At 36.9% G+C, this 12,431-nt stretch overlaps 1 pseudogene; it reads left to right on the top strand.

Moving 5' to 3' along the window:
- Nucleotides 1-6,580: 6,580 nt before the first annotated feature.
- LOC134002145 (GTPase IMAP family member 7-like) lies at nt 6,581-9,188 on the top strand (annotated as a pseudogene).
- The last annotated feature ends 3,243 nt before the right edge of the window (nt 9,189-12,431 follow it).

Raw genomic sequence — 12,431 nt, 5'->3', positions numbered from 1 at the left:
TTCTTATCTATATACAAGAAATCACATCCATCACTTAATTGATCTGCTCTGATACATGAACAGTTATTGTTTTAATGACACGCACACGTGTGATGTTTGTCTCAGTTTCTGCTGCCTGACACTCTGTGATGATCAGCATTGAACTGGCTTTTGACTCGAACTTTCTCTCTCCGAGGATTGTATTTCCACTCGCACTCTTTCCAGTCCCGGACATTCCCAGCAGAGTGATTTCCTGTATTGGTGCAGAACAAAAAGATTAAGTTTGTAATAATAATTCACAACTGTTCAGATACATCTTGAAAACACTGGCCTCACCTTTTAAACTCTTCTTGATGTCAGTGAAGAACCCTATGAGATATCTGCCAACTGAATAAAAAGGTCAAATAAGAGTTAATGTGAGTTGCTATAAAAACTTTAGTTTTGAATTAATTAACCTTCATTACACATACATATCGTAAAGAAAGATGATGGCTTATTTGTGTCCATTTGAGTGTGTGGTTGATCAGCAGACCTTTAAAACAGAGGCAGAATCATATTAACTGAGCAGGAAGCTTTGGTGTAATGATATTGTATATTTGTTAATCGTTAACAACAACAGTAACAATAATAATTTGAGTTTGATCTCATTCTAAATCTACATAAATTCTTTAAGATCTTTAATTTTTCACATTTTTTACCTTTTCTTGGTTAACATGAGATTTCTGTGTTCAGTCAGTTTTCTCTGTTTGTTGAAATTCCCCAGGGTGCAGACTATGGAGGAAACATAATAGAATGTCACACACATACAATTAAAAATATTAAGATACAATTTGTAATAATAATTCACAACTGTTCAGACACATCTTGAAAACAAAAAAATGCTTAATAAATCTTCCATGGTGTAGAACTTGAATGGGTAAGATTCTTCATGTTTATGTCCTAACAGCAGCAAAACTATGAACTCCTCTTTGAGTTTTCTTGTTGTCTTGTGCAGATTTTCTATCTGCTGCCACAACTCTTGTGTAGAAACTTCCTATACCACCAACAAACATGTCAGGGTGTCGTTAATCATCCAGTTCTTTTATGTCCTCACATGCTGTATTATTGTTGTGAGTACATATGAACTTATATGTTTCACTTTCAGATACTTTAAGTGTCTTCAATTGAAGTGATGATAAATATTTCCCTAGAATTGTAACCTGTTAAAAACATTTGAAAATTCACATATACTTAAAATTTTTTATCCAAATTGGTTCCCTTTTACTTCACAGTGATGTCTTACTGACACAAATCAATCAAAACATAGACATATACAAATAAACTTTTAATAAACTCCTCAGTGGAGTGCTCTTCACTACATCCATCACCTGATTAGACAACAGGCACTGATTGGTCACTGGGAGCAACAGACCTGCCTGATTCATCTGCTGATTAGTTTGGGCTGTCAGGTCAGCGTCAAAATGCAAAACGATTAAATAAAATCAGCAAAAACAACACAAGGCAGTCACACACAGTTAGATCTGTAGGCGTGCAGCCCCCCCACCCTCCCTCAGTTACTAGGGACAATCATATCTGGCTGAGATTAAGTGGGATTTATTTGCTCAGTAGCTGGTGTGTAGAATAAAGTAGGTGACCTGACATTATGAAAATAAGAGGAAACAGATACATTAAGGAAAGAAAGCTGACACAGTCTGTAGATGTCACTGTTATATGACCTGATTGATCATTACCATTTTGTCCAGCAAAGCGTCTGTTGAACCCACTTTTCCTGAAGAAGTCACAGTTGTCCTGGGTTTTCCTCAACTGCATTGAGGGAATGTAATGAAAATATTGTAAAATAAATTAAATCTACATTATGTTGAGGACAGATGTGAAAACTATTAAAGATCTAAGGAACTGAAATCTCCTGAAGTAAAAATGTAAAAATGTATTAGAAAATAGTATTATTGTAAATATGTGACAGAAGTGGTTTAACAGTAAACAGTGGAAAAAAGCTTTTGAAACAGGTCAGTGAAAATCATCAAGGAAGAAAGAAGCTAAAAATAAGAACACATGTTAAGTTTGGTGCTCTTCTTCACAGAGAACCAAGCTTGTAATGCGTTGCAATCCAGAGCAGTCTGCTTCATCTCAATCAGACCCAAGATTTTATCAAAATCATCCATCATATCAGGGTTGGGTAAGTTCAGGACCTGGCTCATCTGGTAGTCTAGCAGAACGTCTTTCAGCTTGTTCACATGTTCAGTACAGCCCACCAAGTGGCTAATCAGGATTTCCTTCACTTGGTCCAGATGTGGAGATGAAGCTGTAGAGCCCTGCAGCTGCACAGTGACCTCACTCAGGTCTCTGAGCACTGCTGTCTCAGCCTCAACCAGGGCAGCAGAGGACAAACTGGACAGTACCAGGTCTGACCCGATCTCTAAGGCTACAGGACTTCTGAGGTACGAATTCTCATTATCTGTTTGCATGATAAAATGACACAGCTGGATGTCATGAAGATCATTAAAGCTGAACTCTCTTTTCCTTTACCTTTTTGATCGGATCTTCAAGTTTTGTCTCTCCTAACTGCACCATGACAGGACCCTCGAAGATGTACTGATGGAGTATAACTTTTTGGTGATGTACAAACATTTCTCGACTAAACTCGTCTTCTACCAGTTTGAACTGCTTCTCCTCAACCGGAAACCTCCTCTGCAGAACCCTCTCCTGGTCTGTAAGACACATCAAAGTCCAAAGTCAAAATCCTTCATTTAAGCTCAAACTGCAAAGTTATTAATCAGATTTAGTTTGTAAAGCAGTTTTCATACAAACAAAATCTAACACAAAAGGCTTTAATAAAACAAGAACTACAGTCACATAAAACACTGATGTAATTCGCTCAACAAGAATTGTGAACAATCCACATCAAGTTGTGAGGTTATAAAAGTGATTGCAAATTATGTTAAAAAAAATTTAAAATGTTAAGTAGTGGATATCAACTTATCTAGACATCTAGAGGATAATTTGTTAGTTGGACTTTAAATACTATGATGAATCACTGTGTATTAATCTGTCCTTTCATTCAGCTGCTCCCCCTTCCCTATGCACTGTAAAGTCTTTAGTTAAATACAAGTTATGTGCATACATGAAAGAGAGAAATCTTCCTGGGGAAATCAAGTTTCTCCCAAATCCCAAATAAGAAGTAACAGTTACTTTGTAGGACTTATCAGAATTACGTCACTGCCAGCCTGGCAAGAGTTCATTCATGGTTTCCACAGGTCTGCATTGTACGATCATTTAGTCTGACTTCATGTGTGCCTGTCCCATCTGAACCTCTGCAATTTAGGCATAATCTCCCATTCTATGTATTTTATGTCGTGTAAACCTGCTCAAATTAAAGCTGGAACTTATGTATTATCTACTATTTTATTTAAATTCAAAGCCTGTCTGGACTTTTTCTAAAATGATGAGATATATAAAGACACAGACTGTTTCTCCTCACAGATCTGGTGTCTGGATGTGACTGACCTTTTGAGCTGATGGTTGGCAACTTTTTCACCAGATCCTTCCTCTTCATCTCCTTTAAAATACTCTTCATCTCCTCCACAGCTCCAGCAAATCCATATGTCCGCACCATCAGATCCACCACATCCCGTCTCTGCATTTGACAGCTGGCTCTCTTGGATGGGGAGGATGTCTCCCACCTCTTCATTCTTCAGGTGCCACTTGAAGTCCTTAAATTCTTTATCTCTTAAATCTTCCAGAATGTGAAGGAGGTTCTTCTTTGCCATCTTGGCTCTCTGTTAAAATCAGAGAACATTGATAAGACAGTTGTATTTCAGTCTGTTTGCAGAACGAGTTTCTATTTGATCTGACCAATTTAACCTACAGCCCAGTTTACCTATAGTCATTTAAGAGTCAGAGAGACTCAAGAAGGTCTTCAATAAAAACGTCTCACAACAAGTCTATTCAGGAGCTTTCTATCAAATTCTATAAAATTCTGTTCTGCAAAATGTTGAAGATAACTTGTTTAAACAAATTAACCTGATTAACTCTAAAACATTCACATGTAGTAAAAGTATTAAGTAACAGAAAAATGGTGGCTAGAAATTGCCCTCAAATACAGAAAAGTAACCATAACTATTTAGGTAATCAACTCCAGTTTACACATCATTTTCATTCAGGAAACAGAGGGAAGAGCTTCCTCTTAACTCAATGAAACATATGAACCATCTCTGTGTCATCATGGTACCTCATTCTGCAACATTTCCAAAAACATGTTTTGCACTCTTGAGCTATTCTTTCCTGCCCCCACAGATCATGTCAGATGTGAACATTTTCAAAAACAGAGCTGGACTCACTCATATATAGTCCCCTCTTATCTTGTGTCCTTCAGTGCAGCAGCAAGTTTGCGACAATGTCTGAAAAATAAATTATTATTCAGTGTGTTGACCTGCTTCAATTAGACCTTTACCTATTATTGAACAACTCTGATTATTATTCTCCTTCAGTCTGTGTTACAAATATTTATGGGTGCTTTTTATGCATTTCTTATAGTGACAGTGGAGGGACGACAGGAAGTAAGAGTGCTGCTGATTATGATGATTATTCAGTCATGATGCATCTTAACCTGTGTACTTCTGCAGTGCACCATGGTTTGTTATTTACTGTTAATCCATCATTTACAGTAGAGTTAGAAGCAGGTAATGTTCAAGTCTAAAACTATAACTGACATCTCTTCACTGCAGAACTACAGTTTACAGTGTAGTACTGTTGTCTAGCCTTAGTTTTATAGTTATATTAACAGCAGTAAGAATAATAATGGCAGTGATAGCAACAGTAGCATTAATACTAATAGCACTAATAGTGATCTAATGGTAACAGTAACAGTAACAGTAACAGTAACAGTAAAAGTAAACCATTAACTCTGACTGAACACAAGATTCAATATAACAGGAAGTTCTCTTTGGCTTTAAACATTATTTAAACTCTTTCACCACAATAAACATTATAATGTGTATTTCCTTTTTAGGAAGGTATTAACAGTGTTAGTAATTGTCTGTAATAACTGTCACTATTGTATAAAACATATTAAAAGGAAAATAATGGGCTTTTTGAATTTAATTAAACTGAATGAATATTTTTCATTGGGACATGAATGTCTATGACACATTAAAATCAAACCACAGCACAGAAAGCAAAGTGAAGAGGTTTGAGGTGTTTCAGTTTTGTCCAGCAGAGGGCAGCACACACCTGCACAGACTAAAAACAGGACAGTCGGTTTTCATGAGGCGAAGAGAAGCTTTTTGAAATGAAAATAGTCTTACATAAATAAAATAATAATAGTAATTTAACCAGTGATTTTTTTGATTATGACAAAGTAGATATATACATAATTTTAGGAAATGTATTCTTTGATTTGCTTTCATTTAGATATTTTAAATCTTCCAAGTGCTTAGACGACTTCTACACTCACTTCTTTGGATTTACTCCCACACTCTATTATTGTCCCATAGGTAAAGCACATAAAGGTTCCTACCTGAATACTGTGACACCAGGGGGGCTCCATGCAATTGAAAATTCATGTGGATAGCAACATTTTCTCTTTAATCCAAATTAGTTTCCTTTCACTGTAACAGTGCTGTCTTAGTGGCAAAAAGCAATGAAATGACTAACAAACATGCTGTATAGAAAGTTATCATGGCCAAACTTACTCAGAGACATGGTCCTCAGATCCAGCTGAGTAAAGTAGGAGACAATCTGTGTGGGATGTTTGGTTTCCACATGTGGTGTATCTAAAAATAGGGCGTGTCAGCTGTGAAGGCAAAACAAGCGTCAGATACTATGTTATAAAATTCATAGACAAGATGGGTACATCTCTATCTACGCCTAGAGGTAAAATTACAAGTTAAATTGATTCATCTCATGTATGTGAGATGCAGATGTGGCAAAAGTACTCACATTCTGTACTTAAGTAGAAGTACAGATACTTGTGTAGAAAAAGACTCTGGTAAAAGTAGATGAACTGATTCACCTTCTTTACTCAAGTAAAAGTAAGAAGTCTTCCTTGTCTGTATGCCCTTGGAGCATAACGCGTCATGTCTTCTTTTCATAAAGTCGCTGAGGTTGAAGGTAACTAGCCTGTTCTGACAATGTAAGGAGTAGAAAGTAGGCTACAGATATTTGTGTTCAAATGTAGGGAGGAAAAGTAAAAAGTTGTCAGAATAATAAATACTCAAGTAAATTACGGATACCTGGAAAATCTACTTTAGTACAGTAACTTTGTTACTTGTCATGCCTATTACCTGGCGACTGAAAACACTGCTTCATCTTGTTTTACGCTGGCACCGTGGTAGTTTTTCAACTGCAGCTTTAAACTGATCAATTGGTTTTAAGGATTGGGTGTCTGCAGTGCATGCACAGACTTTTTGAAGGGCAGGGGCGAAAAGAAAAAAAAGGGCACATACAGCGCGTTCTTGCCACTGAAGAGGGCACTTTAGCATGTTTTTGCCAACCAGGAGGGCATTTTAGCGCGTTTTTCAACAATTGGGCCACGAGGAGGGGGCGACCGACCCCCCTTTCTTTAGAAAGTTGTTTTTAACCATATTTAAACCAAAGCACAGAAATGGCCCTTGTTAAAGTTGTCAGTGACCTCAGTCTTAACGCTGCCAATAAGGTCTTGGATCTAAGTTCTATCGCAGCCAGCATGTCCATGTGGGCCCCACATGGGTTTATCGTGGGCTAAGTGGGTACTGAGTAGGCATGGGCATGATTTCAGTAATATGGGCCCTTCATGTGAAGCCCATGTGGGCTGACTGAACAGGCCCCCTTTAAGGTCCATTCTGATCCTGTATAGGCAAAAATATGGGCTCTACATGGGCCTCACCCAGTTGGGCCCTACCTGAAGCCCATCAGAACCCACTCGAAGCCCATATGGACAAACACAGGTGGGGCCACCATGGAAACTGTGGACAAACCCACGTGGGATCCATATTTGCAGCTCAAATTTAACCCTTATGGGCCCACCTGGACATACTGGCTGGGATGATCGACAAAATTGATCATGACAATCTTATGGATCGCCTTGAGAACTGGGTTCGGTCTCTAGAACTGTCTTAAAGATTAAGACACTTACTCAAAATTGTGCTGTTAGACTTTTAACTCTGGTGTCGTGACTATGCCCTGTACTTTTAGCACTACTGGAGGCTAATGGATCGTCTGACGTGTACGCAGGTTTCAATTTTATTACATATATATAACTTTACAATAAACAAAACAGAAAACAGCCCTTTGCTCCTGAGCACAGTCAAAAACTTGTTCTCACCATCAGCCATAGACTGTATATAAGAAATGGACGTAACATCCGTGACGTCACCCATTGGTTTGTGGACTGCTGCTCGGAGGCCAATAGTTTCGGATCTGAACAGCACCATCTTGAAAATTTCAGCCGATGCCGGGAAAAATAAAAACACGGATTCTACTTATATGGGCATCAGAAGGGGCAAGAGGCGCCCTCCTGAACCTGTGAACCAATCAACCTGTCAATCACGACGTAGCCACACCCTAATGTATACCCTACTTTATCGTCAAATATAAAATCAGGGAGGCCAAAATGTCACAAATGAACATCATACTGCATTGAAGAAGGCTTTAAACTAGCGATTGAGACCATAAACACATTTTGAAAACGTTTACTGAGGTTAGAAATCAAGTGAGAAGTTGGTGAATTCTCCATTGACTTGTATAGAGACGGAAGTCCTTTTGACACCAAAACGGTCGCCCCCTGGTGGCCTTTTGATAGAATGCAGTTTTAAGTTACTTCCGCGTTGGCCTCATTTCAGAGGACCGGAACTCCCCGCCTGCCATCAGCACACACCTGGCTTGATATGATTGGCATGACCTGTTTATCTGTGCCCAGCCGGCCTTTTACCGTGCACCCCCTAGCTTGGGAGGAGCACTACCACTCAACGAAATCAAATATATGGCTCCTACATCTGGTTTTAGCTACACTTCTCACAGTATCTTTTAAAATAGATTTTTACTGTTCTTTTATTTATTTTTAAAGCTCTAAACGGTTTTGGGACTGGCCTATATTGAAGACTGTTGTTTTACAATCCTTCACAGATAATCTACTACTGAGTTTTTAAATACACACAATTATACACACAAGAAAATATTTAGTGCAGCATTTTTGAAAATGATGCTGCATTATGCTAAAATTATGTAATACTCTATCAAAAGCTATAAGAGATGTGAACTCTGTGAATATTTTGAAATGAAAGCTGAAAACTTATTTATTATGGCTTTTAATTAATGTTATTTTAACTTATTCTCACTAAATGTCTTATTTTAATTTTATTGTAATTTGCTGTTGTTGTATTGTTTATTTTTCTGTAAAGCATTTTGAGCTACATCACTTGTATGAATGATGCTCTATTATTATTATTATGATTATTATGATTATTATTATTATTATTATTATTATTATTATTATTATTTTCTATCACAGTGAGGTTAGATTCATGAAATTATTTATAAATCATGGCACAGATAAACTCTTTCAGGAACCTAAACAAAAGTTCTGATTTGTTTACAGGTCCAGATTTGAGAATTGTATTATTTGGAAAAACTGGTGTGGGCAAGAGTGCTTCTGGAAACACCATTCTGCGAAAGGATTTGTTCAAATCCTGTGCCTTGCCTGAGTCAGTCACTGAGACCTCTGAAGAAAATATTAGACAAGCCGGGGCGAAAGAATGGTTAATGTTATATGTGATATACCCGGGTTCCTGGACAATGCAAAATCAGCAGAATTCATTAAAAAAGAAATTGTGAGATGTGTCAAAGTCTAATATCCTGGTCCTCATGTGTTCCTGCTGGTCATCACAGTTGGTCGATTCACCAATGAAGAGAAAAACTCAGTGGAAGCCCTTCAACAGCTGTTAGGTCCAAGAGCAAACATGGTCGTGCTGTTTACTTTTGGTGATAAGCTCTACATGCTCATACAAGAGTATGTACGTGACAGCAGCCCAGACTTCCAACGAGTCATCCAGAGCTGTGTAAACAGGTTCCACGTCTTTGAAAACATAAAGAAAAGAGACAGAAACCAAGTGGTGGAGCTGATCAAAAAGATTGATAACATGGTTGCTGGAAACGGGGGAACACACTACACAGATATAGAGAAGTTCAGGCTATGGCAAAAAACAAAATGTAAGAGAAGAAGACTTGGACGATGAGATTACATCTATTAATCAATTAATGATTTGTATTATCAATTTCCTTGAAGCACCTAAATCATAAAATACACAGTTTGAAACAACAATCATGTTAAAAATTGACAAATGACTTGTTAAAATGGTGCATTTAATCAGGTGAAGCATTTAAAAGTCTGAACATCATGTTTCTATTGCAGTTACATTCCTAAGAGAAAAATCAACATGATAATATGTTGCCCGCAATAACACTTCTTTAAATCTACCCTATTGAAGTATTGTGCCCAAAGATTACACCCACCAGCATAGCGTGACAGTCTACTGAAGCTTCTTGACATAAGGTAAGAAAAGATCATTTGAGGCCAGTAAAGACAACTTCATGTCCTTATCACATTCTGTCATCTATTGTGCAAATTGTCTTTCATCAGATTGTCTCCCAAGCAAACTTAGGACACACAGCAACAGGTATAGTGAGTGGGATGTTACAAGACTGAACAAGCAGTAAGAATGCAGATGAGAAGAATAATGTTCAGGCTTCAGAAGTTAAAATTCCCTCTTGGTTTTCCCCCAGACTGTGTTTCCCTTTTGAGCTGTGCTGGAACAAAAAGAGGGGCCTTTGCACTGTCTATTTCTGATCCATAGCATTCATTATGAGGTAAATGTCAAAACTGTCCAGGGGTGCCTTTGGTTACCTGTATTAAAATGATTATGATGATTTGAGTATGAAAATGTTAGATTGTATAGCAAATATGTGAAGCAACTTACTATAAACTCTCTCTAAGGATTGTTGATCAGAAAGACACAGACAGCTGGATTCCTTCTCTCAAACTAAAGATAATAAATCACCCATTGTTACACTTAATGGTCTCACTTAAGCAGTGGTCTCCAACCCTGTTCCTGGAGAGCTATGGCCCTGCATGTTTTTAGTATTGCTTCACTCTAACACACCTGATTCTAATTATTAAGTCGTTATGAAGCTCTTTGAGTTCATTATAAACATTTGCTCTGTATATATTGCTATAAGTATAATTTTAGGTGCTTGTACTTCTACTTAATTGATACTGTAGTATTTCCATGTGATGCTACTTTCTACATCTCAGAGGGAAATATTGTACTTTCTACTCCACTACATTTATTTGACAGTTTTAGTTACTTTTCAGATGAAGATTTGACACAATGGAAAATATAACAAGCTTTATAAATACAACACATTGTTAAAGATGAAACCAAAAAGCAGTGTGTAGTCGGGCTCACATTTCAGATGTCTATGAGTTGTTAACAGCTCCACCAAATAGAATAGAGGATTTTAAAAGAAAAAACTTACCTTGCTACTACGACTGTATCCAAGAAAGTTAAAAATCAGATTAACATATCTTTTAATCTGAGTGGAAACTCTTTGGAAACTATTTGCAACTTCTTTCCAGAAATAAATGTTCATATTGGTCGACTTTCAGCTGGATTCCTGACTGCTTTTCTGTGTGTGTGTGTGTGTGTGTGTGTGTGTGTGTGTGTGTGTATGTGTGTGTGTGTAATTTGTGACTCTACTAAAGAAATTATACACTCACCATCCAATACAACAGCTCTGCTATAAATTCTACTTTTATGAACATTCATGAAGGTGATAATTCTACTTAATGTTTATTACTGAGGTCATAATGGGTGATGGAGGTGTGTTAGTGTGCTTTATTAGTATTGAATGGTGTTCCTAATATTTTGTCCACTCCATTAAACATACATGATATTGAGTGTGTATCATTCATGTTTGATATGAGCAGATCTCTGATGAAGGTCACAAGCTGAGACATGTTGGTCTCACAATAAGTCGTAACAAAAGGTCTGAGTGTTCAACAAATCAAAACAACTTTATTGTCCACCTTTGTTGCATATACTCAGTAATTCATCTTCAGCTTGGAGCATGATAATCAACATTTATATCAAATCATTCATGTTACATGTTACAAAAACAGCAAGTAAAACAAGGCACTACATTAGATGCAATTTTGTTTAAAAAAGAGAGAAAGAAAGAAGTGGCTTCAAATAATAAGACCAATTTTTAAAAAAATGTTACAAGGGATTAAAACCAATTTCAGTATGTCCCATTCATTCCCTGTGATATACAGCTTGATGTATGATGAATGATTATTTTATACATAAGATAAGATAAGATATTCCTTTATTAGTCCCACTACGGGGAAATTTGCAGTGTTACAGCAGCAAGTGAAAAGTAAAAATAGAAGAGAAGTAGAGTATATAATAAAAAATAGTAATAATTGAGACATTATTTACAGCACAACATACATATTTGTCTTTTCACATAGACTCTGTACCGTCTCCCTGTTATCTTGTAAATGTCATCAAACATACTCAGAAAAGGTGAAGGCTTGATCCAAAACAGACCCAAGATATTTAAAGGGACTCATTTGCTCCACTTCCTGGCTGTTTACTGTCACAGACTTTAATAAAGGGTTTGGCAGGGTGTCCTTATAACTGTCTGTGCACATCTCTTTCGTTTAAAAACATTTAACAGAAGATAGGGGCTGTCAAAACCATTTTGTTATTTATGTCACAAAGTCAGAGTAAATCTGCAAAGAAATGCAGTGTGTGTAGACTAATACATTTAAAACAGTAAGCCTGCTGACTACCTTCAGTCATAGTACATGAGGATAATATTTAAAGAGTTGTTACAGGAAATAGTTGTTTGAGTAGTGATGCAGCAACATCAATATACAGCATATTTATAGCACTGAACTTGTATATTTATAGTGAATTAATCCTTCAACCCAACAGCTGTTTAAACTGATTGTTATACAGAGTCCAGCAGATGGTGATATTTCACCAGTAATAACTCAGTTAACTGGTGCTCTACCTGAGTGCACAGGTTTGGTTTCAAAGTAATAATACAGTATAATAAATATTACTTTACAAATTACTAACATGTGTGACTCACTCCCCTCACAAAGCAGATTGTTCATGTATAATCAGGTTAAACAAATACGATCAGGGAATTTATCTCTTATTTAGACGACAAAATCTTTCAGTCACATCACATAATCTTCCTCAGCAGATGTAGTTTCTACAGTCTTGATTTTTTCTCTGAGTTCTTGAAAGACTTATTTGGCCACATTGGCTTATAAATTGAACTCCATCTATGTCTGCACACAAGGAACATAATAAAGTTATTTGCTTATATAGGCTATTAGCTACAGGACGATCAGTTTCTAACCACCAGGTCAACATAAAGTCGATGTCCTGCCTCTTTATTGTGGT

Source organism: Scomber scombrus, chromosome 20 (assembly GCF_963691925.1).
Source record: "Scomber scombrus chromosome 20, fScoSco1.1, whole genome shotgun sequence".
NCBI lineage: Eukaryota > Metazoa > Chordata > Actinopteri > Scombriformes > Scombridae > Scomber > Scomber scombrus.
Note: the sequence above shows the minus strand (reverse complement) of the source record. Positions and strands in the feature narration are given on the sequence as shown.